The following is a 9,144-nucleotide window of genomic DNA, read 5'->3' as shown; positions in this document are numbered from 1 at the left end:
TGAGTGTTTCACCTAATGGGCATCTGCTGATTGACACACTGGCCCTTTGAGTGAGAACAAGCACAGAGCATCTACAATGCATCGGGTAATATTCCAGGTGCTGTATATACATTGACTCATATGATCCTCACATAGAAATCCATGACACAGGCACTGTTATTATCCCCACCTGACTGATAGGAAAACTAAGGAGAAGTCGAGTACCTTGCCCAGAGTGACACAGCCAGCAAGGAGGCAAAGCCAGAATTCAAACCTGGACATTTGTGCCTGGCGTCTGCACTCTACCACTGCACCACACTTTCTCCTGTGAGGCCAAGTGAATGGGACTTCATTTGCGAGCAGTTCCAGGAAACTGCAGGGGGGCTGGGAAAGAGCAAGGTGGAAGTTGCTGTTGATGCTCCCCCAACCAACCACCACCAGCCAACCATGTCCCTTAGTATTTCACAGCCTTGTGTAGCTCCTCAAGTGTGTATTCTGGGCTGCCCTAGCAACTTGATTTAACCAATAGAATGTAGTAGAAGGGACGCTGTGCCACTCCAAGTCAAAGTCTAAAGAAGGCCCGGCCGGGCACAGTGGCTCACATCTTTAATCTCAGTACATTGGGAGACCAAGCCAGGTGGATTCCTTGAGCCCAGGATTTTGAAACCAGCCTGGGGAACACAGTGAGACCCCATCTCTATGAAGAGCTTTTTTAAAAAATTAGCCAGAGTGGTGGCACACTCCTGAAGTCCCAGCTACTCAGGAGGTTAAAGTGGGAAGACTGCTTGAGCCCAGGAGGTCAAGGGTGTAGTGAGCCATGATGGCACCACTGCACTCCAGCCTGGGTGGTAGAGTGAAACCCTGTCTCAAAAAAAAAAAAAAAAATCCTGGTGGCTTCTGTTTTGTCACTTTTTGGAATCCTGAGTCACAGTGTAAGAGATCTGGCCACCCTGCTGAAGAAACCACATAGGAAGAGGCCCTCAGTCTACACATGGAGAGGTCCAGGTATCCCAGTATTTCGGCTGTCCCCCTCAAGGTCCCAGACATGTGAGTGAACCATTGTAGACATTCGAGCACAGTTGAGCCCCCACTGATGACCTCAGATTTAGTTAAGACCACATGAGGCAGAAGAGCCACCCAGCTGATCCTAGTCAATCCAGAGCATGGTGAGCAATCATCAACTGTTGTTTTAAGCCACTAAGGAGTAGATGGTCATACAGCAGTAGATAATCAAAACAAGGAGTAAGACCACTTCTATGCATAGAAGGCCCATGAAGGGTCTGACCTCATGATTCCACAGTCTCCTGCTGACTCAGCGAAGAGGGTAGAATGCTAATCAGAAGAGCTGAATGCCTGTTCCAGCCAGCAGCTGGGGTGCAGGTTCGTGACCTTCACTCAACTGGTCAGATGTGTTGGTTCAGGACTTTGAATCTGGAGTAAGCAACACAAAAGACAAGGAGGTTTAGACTTGTTCTGGAAGGAGTGGTGGTGACATCTGACTAGCATCTTGTTTCCAGTGGCAGGCCCTGAGGCAAGGCCAAGAGTGAGGATTCAGCATTCAGCCAAGACTGTAACTGCATCCTTTCCAGAATCTTCTTTGGTGCAATTTCTGAACCCTTCACATCCCTCATTTTCCACCTATTTTCTGAGCCTGATTCTCCAGTCTTCTGATTCATTTTGAAAAAGACCCATCATCATTCCAGGAAAGCACTTTTGCAGCTGAAGTTAGCAAGAGTTCATGTATTGATTGGATTTGTTTGCATGCAAAAGAAAACTCCCAAACAACTGTGGCTTAAACAAGATAGTTGATTTTATCTTTGTGAAAAACGTACAGAGGTCAGCAGTCCAGGTCCCACCAGGTCTTCAGAGACCTAGTATCCTTGTGTCTTGGTGCTCTGGCTCCACGTAGCACATTGCCTCAGAGTCTAAAATAGCTGCCCAAGCTCCAGCCATTGTGTTCACATTCTGGCCAGAAGAGAAGAGGAAAGGGTAAAGAAAAACATGCCCCTCCCTATTTAGGAGACCACCTGGAAGTTCCTCCTAATCCTTTGCTTATATCTCATAGCTAGAACTTAATCACAAGACCACACTTAGGTACAAGGAAGGCAGGAATGGGTAGTCTTTAGCTGAGCAGTTAGGTCCTCGACTAAAAATAAGAGTTAACGTTGCTAAAGAGGAAAGAAAGAATGATGCTGAAGGAGGCTACTGGAAATCTCTGCCTGGGTCTGTCTCTGCTGTGTTCAACCAAGAGCTCTGTATGGGAGAGCCAACCCAGACTGATGCAAGGCAAGTGAGCTCCAAAATTGGGGCTTAACCTGGCAGGGTTCTTGGCTTTACCCAGGAGATAATTCAAGGGTAAGTCAGTGGTATTAGACAGCAACTTTTATTGAAGCAGCAGTGTATGGCAACAGCAAGGGTACTGCTCCTTGCAGAGCAGGGCTAATCCCTGGGCAATGTGCCCAGAGTGGTGGCATAGGGGTTGTTGGCAGCTGTATTTATATCCACTTTTACTTATATGCTAATTAAGAGGCAGGTTATCCAGAACTTTCTGGAAAAGGGGTGAGGAGTTTCTGGAACCATATAAAGTAACTTCCTGGCTATTACCATGGCATTTGTAAACTGTCAGGGTGCTGATGGGAGTGTCTTTGTGCTAACGAGCAGCGAGAGCAACTAGAGGTCACTTTCTTTGCCATGTGCTGGTTTCTGCTTTTTCACTGCATCCTATTTCAACCAGATCCTGCCCTGATGAGCTGGGTTGCTATGGTGGTTGTGACCAGTGCTCGGAAAACAAGTTCCACTCATCTACCTCAACACTGCAAGATGGTGGCCACAGGAGAGGAGGGACCCTAACAATGCCTGATCACATTGACCCAGCTGGCTCCTCTCTTAATTTTCTCCAGTTCTTTTTTTTTTGAGATGGAGTCTCACTCTGTCATACAGGCTAGAGTGCAGTGGTGCAATGTCAGCTCACTGCAACCTCTGCTTCCTGGGTTCAAGCGATTCTCCTGCCTCAGCCTCCTGAGTAGCTGGGACTACAGGCATGAGCCACCACATCTGGCTAATTTTTTGTATTTTTAGTAGAGATGGGGTATCACCATGTTGGCCAGGCTGGTCTCAAACTCCTGACATCATGTAATCCACCAGCCTCAGCCTCCCAAACTCCTGGGATTACAGATGCGAGCCACGGTGCCTGGCCTTCTCCAGGTTTTTTAAACCCCTCCACCCCATTTGTCTTAAACGCCCACCAGCACTTCCCTGACCTTGGATGCTCTCATTTTCCTGTTCCAATTTGTATACAAGGAAAACCAACTTCCTGGCCAGTCTAGCTCCCATGCCTTCATACACACCATCCCTTTCACCTGGAAGGGCCCTCCTTCTCCCTGTGGCTTATCTAAAGGTTACCTGTAGGGAGCATGTGTCATGCTTCTTGGCCACCCAGTATCTTTTGTTTGTTTTTTTGAGACTGAGCTGGAGTACAGTGGTGCAATCACTGCTCACTGCAGCCTCAACCTCCTGGGCTCAAGCAATCCTCCCACCTCAGCCTTCTGTGTAGCTGGAACCACAGGTGTGTGCCACCATGCCTGACTAATTTTTTCATTTTTTATAGAGACAGGGTCCAGGCTGGTCTCAAATTCCTAGGCTCAAGTCATCCTCCTACCTCAGCCTTCCAAAGTGCTGAGATTACAGGCCTGAGCCACCGTGGACCATGCCTGGGCCCCGCCTCAATCTTTAAAGCTGGTAACGTCATTCTGAAGGCTCCCATGTTAAAAATAATAATAATAATAATAAATAAAATAAAAAGTCAGTAACGGCATCACCCCAACCTCTGCTTCTGTCGTCATGTCTCCTTCTCTGACCCTGACCTCTCTGCCTCCCTCTCCCTGACCTCCCTGCCTCCCTCTCATAAGGACTCCTGTGATTACATTTGGCTCACCTAGATAATTCAGAATAATCTTCCTGTCTCGAGTCTTCATTTAATCCCATCTGCAAAGTTTGCCATGTGAGGTCATGTATTCACAGATCCTAGGGAATCAAGATACTGGAATCTTTGGGGTCTAATATGAATCTGTCCACTACAGTTGGGTTCCCCAGACGTACACCCTCAGGCAAGGATTTGGGTGCAAATGGTTTATTGGGGGCTGCTTCCAGGAAGCAGCAGTGGAAGAGTGGGCAAGTGAAACTGGGAAGGGAAGGAAGCCTGAGGGGGTCATCTGGCCAGACACCCCTGCAGGCACCTGAGGCCCAGTCCCCAGGGCACCTCTAGGAAACTGAGCAGAGAACCCTACAGTGCTGTCTGTTCTTCCCTGTGCGGCTTTCCCCAGGCTGTTCACCATCTGGCACTTCTGGTCTGCCCCGTCTTGGCTGAACACACATCTGCAGCCAGAGACAGCACTCAGGCCTAGAGTCTGGCATATTTATAAACCAATAAAGTACCGAAACAGTGTGTAGCAGACACCGTCGGTGCCCCCAGCTGTCTGCCCTGGGCACTCACTTCTACTCACTGGAGGAAGCTGTTGTCTGCAGGCACCTGCTGTGTTCTGGCCCTGGGGCTCTAGGGGCTGGCAGCCCGAGTCCAGGACCAAGGGTCAGAGTTAATGTCCCTAGAACAGCCCTTATGCAATGACAGATGGGAACCTGGCGAATGAACATCTGGCTTCCTAATCCCTCAGCTGGGGTAACTCAGACAGGTCTACGTTGGCTCCCCAGCTCCCCAGTGGGGTTGAAACCTGGTGCCCTTGGAGGTCACCAGCTGGTGTCACACCCGCATTGGCTGCCTTCCCTTCTCTTCCCTGCTCCATCCCCACGTCCCTGCTGATGGGTCCTGGGACCACCTCTCAAATACATGGGAATCCCCGTCGTAGGGTTGTCTTTTGGGGGAGCCCAAACCAAGACACAGGGACAAAAATAAACCCCACAACTGCTGTGTGTGTGTTACATATTTACATTGAAGAAATTCACATTCTTTTAGTGCAGCTGAACACAAAGAACACAAATAACCAGAATACAATTTACACTATAAATTATATGCGGATGGATTTCCTGAGGTCAGGAGTTCGTGACCAGTCTGGCCAACATGGTGAAACTCCATCTCTACTAAAAATACAAAACAATTAGCTGGGCATGGTGGTGAGCACCTGTAATCCCAGCTACTCGGGAGGCTGAGGCAGGGGAATTGCTTGAACCAGGGAGGTGGAGGTTGCAGTGAGCCGAGATAGCGCCACTGCACTCCCGCTTGGGCGACAGAGTGAGACTCTGTCTCAAAATACATATACATGTAAATAAATAAATAAAATACATAAAACACACATGTACACATAATACATCTATATTATACACACATGCACACATGCTGTCTCCTTTGTAGAGAATTCCAAAAGTCTACGTTTGAGGCTCCTCCTTCAAATGAGGCCCAGCCAAATGATGCTTCTGCCTCAAATACCCCTCCTGGCCCTGACCTCAGAATTAAGGGGGTTGCATTTGAGTTTTGTCTTAAAGTACACACGGAAAATACACATTTCAGGCCAGGTGTGGTGGCTCAATCCTGTAATCTCAGCACTTTGGGAGGCTGAGGCGGGCAGATCACTTGAGGTCAGGAGTTCCACACCAGCCTGGACAACATGGTGAAAACCCATCTCTGCTAAAACTACAAAGATAGCTGGGCGTGGTGGCGTGTGCCTGTAATCCCAGCTTCTTGGGAGGCTGAGGCGGGAGAATCGCTTTTACCCAGGAGGCAGAGGTTGCAGTGAGCCAAGATTGTGCCACTGCACTGCAGCCTGGATGACAGAGCAAGGGTCCATCTCCAAAAAAAAAAAGAGAGAGAGAGAAGAGAAGAGAAGAGAAGAGACATTTTGAGGGGAATGGTGGTGAGGGGGACGGGGCTGGGGACAGCCTGAGCAATGGCATATAGAGACAGGCACTCTGGCAGCAGCCCGGAGGTCACCAGTGTGGCCAGGAGTATAAAGAGTGCCTGTGTACAGTGGGAAGAAATCAGCTGGAAAGGCAGACAGCAGGCACAGCCACAGGCCCCGAGCGACATGCGTATTACTACATCATTGAACGACCTATCACTCAGAGGAAAGCAGGGAGTTGGAACAGACATTCTCAGTTGCCAATGTTATTAGTCAGGATTAGGTTCAGCTGTCAAGGATGGACAACCAAAATAAAACTGTTTCTTTCTAGTTCATGTAAAAATCAGTAAGTAAGCATCCCAGAATTGGCGTGACTCCCCAGAATGTCAGGGACCCAGGAACCTTCTCTCTGTCACTTTGATGACAAATCTGTTTCAAAGATTGCAGCCGAGCATGGTGGTTCACGCCTGTAATCCCAGCACTTTGGGAGGTCAAGGCGGGCAGATCCTTTGAGACCAGGAGTTCGAGACCAGCCTGGGCAACATGGTGAAATTCTGTCCCTATCAAAAAATTTAAAAACTAGCCAATGTGGTGGTGCGTACCTGCAGTCCCAGCCACTTAGGAGGCTGAGGTAGGAGGATTGCCTAAACTTGGGAGTTTGAGGCTGCAGTGAGCTATGATCACATCACTGTACTCCAGCCTGAGAGACAGAGTAAGACTTTGTCTTAAATTAAAAAAAAAAAAAAATTGTCTAGTAGTCTAGCACAGCTGTTGGACAGAGGGGCACTGGGAGTAGGATCGCTACACAAAGCACAATATGCCCAGCTAGATTCGAATTTCAGGTAAATGGTGAATACTTTTCAGTATAACCATGTCCCAATTATTGCATGGGACCCTCTTTTACTAAAAAAAGTATTCGCTGTTTATCTGAAATTCAAATGTAACTGAACATCCTGTATTTTTATTTTCTAAATCTGGCCACCATAACTGAAAGAGAGAGAGGACAGTGAGAGGGAAAGTGAGACAAGACCACAGGGGCAGGGACACAAAAATGGGGACAGACAGAGAAATAGGGACAAATAGAGAAAGAATAAAGGAGAGATGGACAAATACAGATATGGCCACAAGATGCCTGCAGTAGCAAAAGAGAAGAGGCAGAAAGTGGGCAGACCCAGAGACCACCTCCTAGACTGGGAAAGACAGAAGGGGAACACCCCAGCCAGGGCAGAGTGGACAGGGGCCTAGCCAGAGTTCCTCCCCCAGGCAAGGCTAAGGAGGGCACAGTTTTTTAAAAAATTGCTGACCGGGCACGGTGGCTCACACCTGTAATTCCAGCACTTTGGGAGGCTGAAGCAGGCAGATCACAAGGTCAGGAGATGGACACCATCCTGGCTAACACAGTGAAACCCCATCTCTACTAAAAAACAAACAGACAAACAGACAAACAAACAAAAAAACAAAAAATTAGCCAGGTGTGGGGCTGAATAACCCCAGGTACTCAGGAGGCTGAGGCAGGAGAATAATTTGAACCCGGGAGGGGGAGGTTGCAGTGAGCCGAGATTGTGCCACTGCACTCTATCCTGGGTGACAGAGCAAGACTCAGTCTCAAAAGAAAAAGAAAAATTGCTGCCAGAACTCCAGCCATTAAGTCTGCATTCCAGTCAACAGAACCAAGGAAGAGTAGAAGAAAGGCACTTCCTGTAAATTGCATCCAATCTGCCAGAATTTAGTCACATGGGCACAACCAGAGGGGCTGAAAAATGTGGTCCTTAATCCAGGTGGTCATGTACCCAGCTAAAATTTGAAATTTCTTTTCTTTTTTCTTTTTTGTTTTTTTAAGAGACACAGTCTTGCTCTGTCGCCAAGGCTGGAGGGCAATGGCATGATCATGGCTCTCTGTAACCTCAACCTCCTGAGGCTCAAGGAATCCTCCTGCCTCAGCCTGGAACCACAGGTGCATGTCACCCCACCCAGCTAATTCTCTCTTTTTTGTGTGTGTGGGGAGGGCAGTCTCACCATGTTCCCCAGCTGGTCTCAAACTCCTGGCTCAAGTGATCCTCCTGCCTTAGCCTCTCAAAGTGCTGGGATTACAGGTGTGAGCCACTGAGCCCAGCTGAAGTTTCTTTTCTTTTCTTTTCTTTTCTTTTCTTTTCTTTTCTTTTCTTTTCTTTTCTTTTCTTCCTTCCTTCCTTCCTTTTTTTTTTTCTTTTTTTTTTTTGAGAGTGTCTTGCTCTGTTGCCCAGGCTGGAATGCAGTGGCACAATCTTGGCTCGCTGCAACCTCCACCTCCCAGGTTCAAGCGATTCTCCTGCCCTAGCCTCCTGAATAGCTGGGACTACAGGTGCGCACCACCACACCCAGCTAATTTTTGTATTTTTAGTAGCAACAGTGTTTGCCATGTTAGCCAGGCTGGTCTCGAACCCCTGACCTCAGGTGATCTACCCGCCTCGGCCTCCCAAAGTGCTGGGATTACAGGCATGAGTCACTGGTCCCAGCCAACGTTTCTATTTTTAAGGAAGAAGAGGAAAATGGATCCTGACACTGTCCATTCATCTTTCTTGCTGGAATAGGGATGTTTTGCCTGCAACTGTGGCATCTTGCAAGACCATTATTGTACCTACCATACAGAAACAAGTGGTGCTCCAAATAACTGCTGATTGAATATTAAATCCTATTAACCCTACTCAAGCCACTTCCATCCATTCATTCATTCATTCAGTCCATGAACAGTTATTAAGCACCTACTATGTGTTCTGGGCATAGAGCTAAGAAAAAGACAATGTCTCTGCCTTAAAGGAATTCACATTCTGCCTGTGCAAGACAAGATGATAAGTGAGCAAACACATTGTGGAAACCCAACTTTTTCTTTAAAGATGGAGCCTAAAAATGATCCCCTTGAGTGTGGGCTGAACTTAGCCACCCACTTCTCACACAACTATGTGTAAAGGAAAACTGCATTTTGTCTGGAACTTTACCAAATAATGTCCACAATTTTAAGACCACATCACCCACATTTATACCTACCACGGTATCTGAGTCGCCAAAACAGCACTCTTGGTCAGACTGCGTGGTGGGCCACTTTGGAATTGGTCATAAAATTTGCTTCTGCTGGCAGGGCGTGGTTGTTCATGCCTGTAATCCCAGCACTTTGGGAGGCTGAGGTGGGTGGATCATGAGGTCAAGAGATTGAGATCATCCTGGCCAACATGGTGAAACCCCATCTTTACTAAAAATGCAAAAATAAGCTGGGCGTGGTGGTGCAAGCCTATAGCCCCAGCTACTTGGGAGGCTGAGGCAGGAGAATCACTTGAACCTG

This window comes from Rhinopithecus bieti, unplaced genomic scaffold (genome assembly GCF_001698545.2).
Source record: "Rhinopithecus bieti isolate Rb0 unplaced genomic scaffold, ASM169854v2 scaffold_65646, whole genome shotgun sequence".
Classification (NCBI taxonomy): Eukaryota; Metazoa; Chordata; class Mammalia; order Primates; family Cercopithecidae; genus Rhinopithecus; species Rhinopithecus bieti.
The sequence above is the reverse complement of the archived record's forward strand: the minus strand, read 5'-3'. Positions refer to the sequence as shown.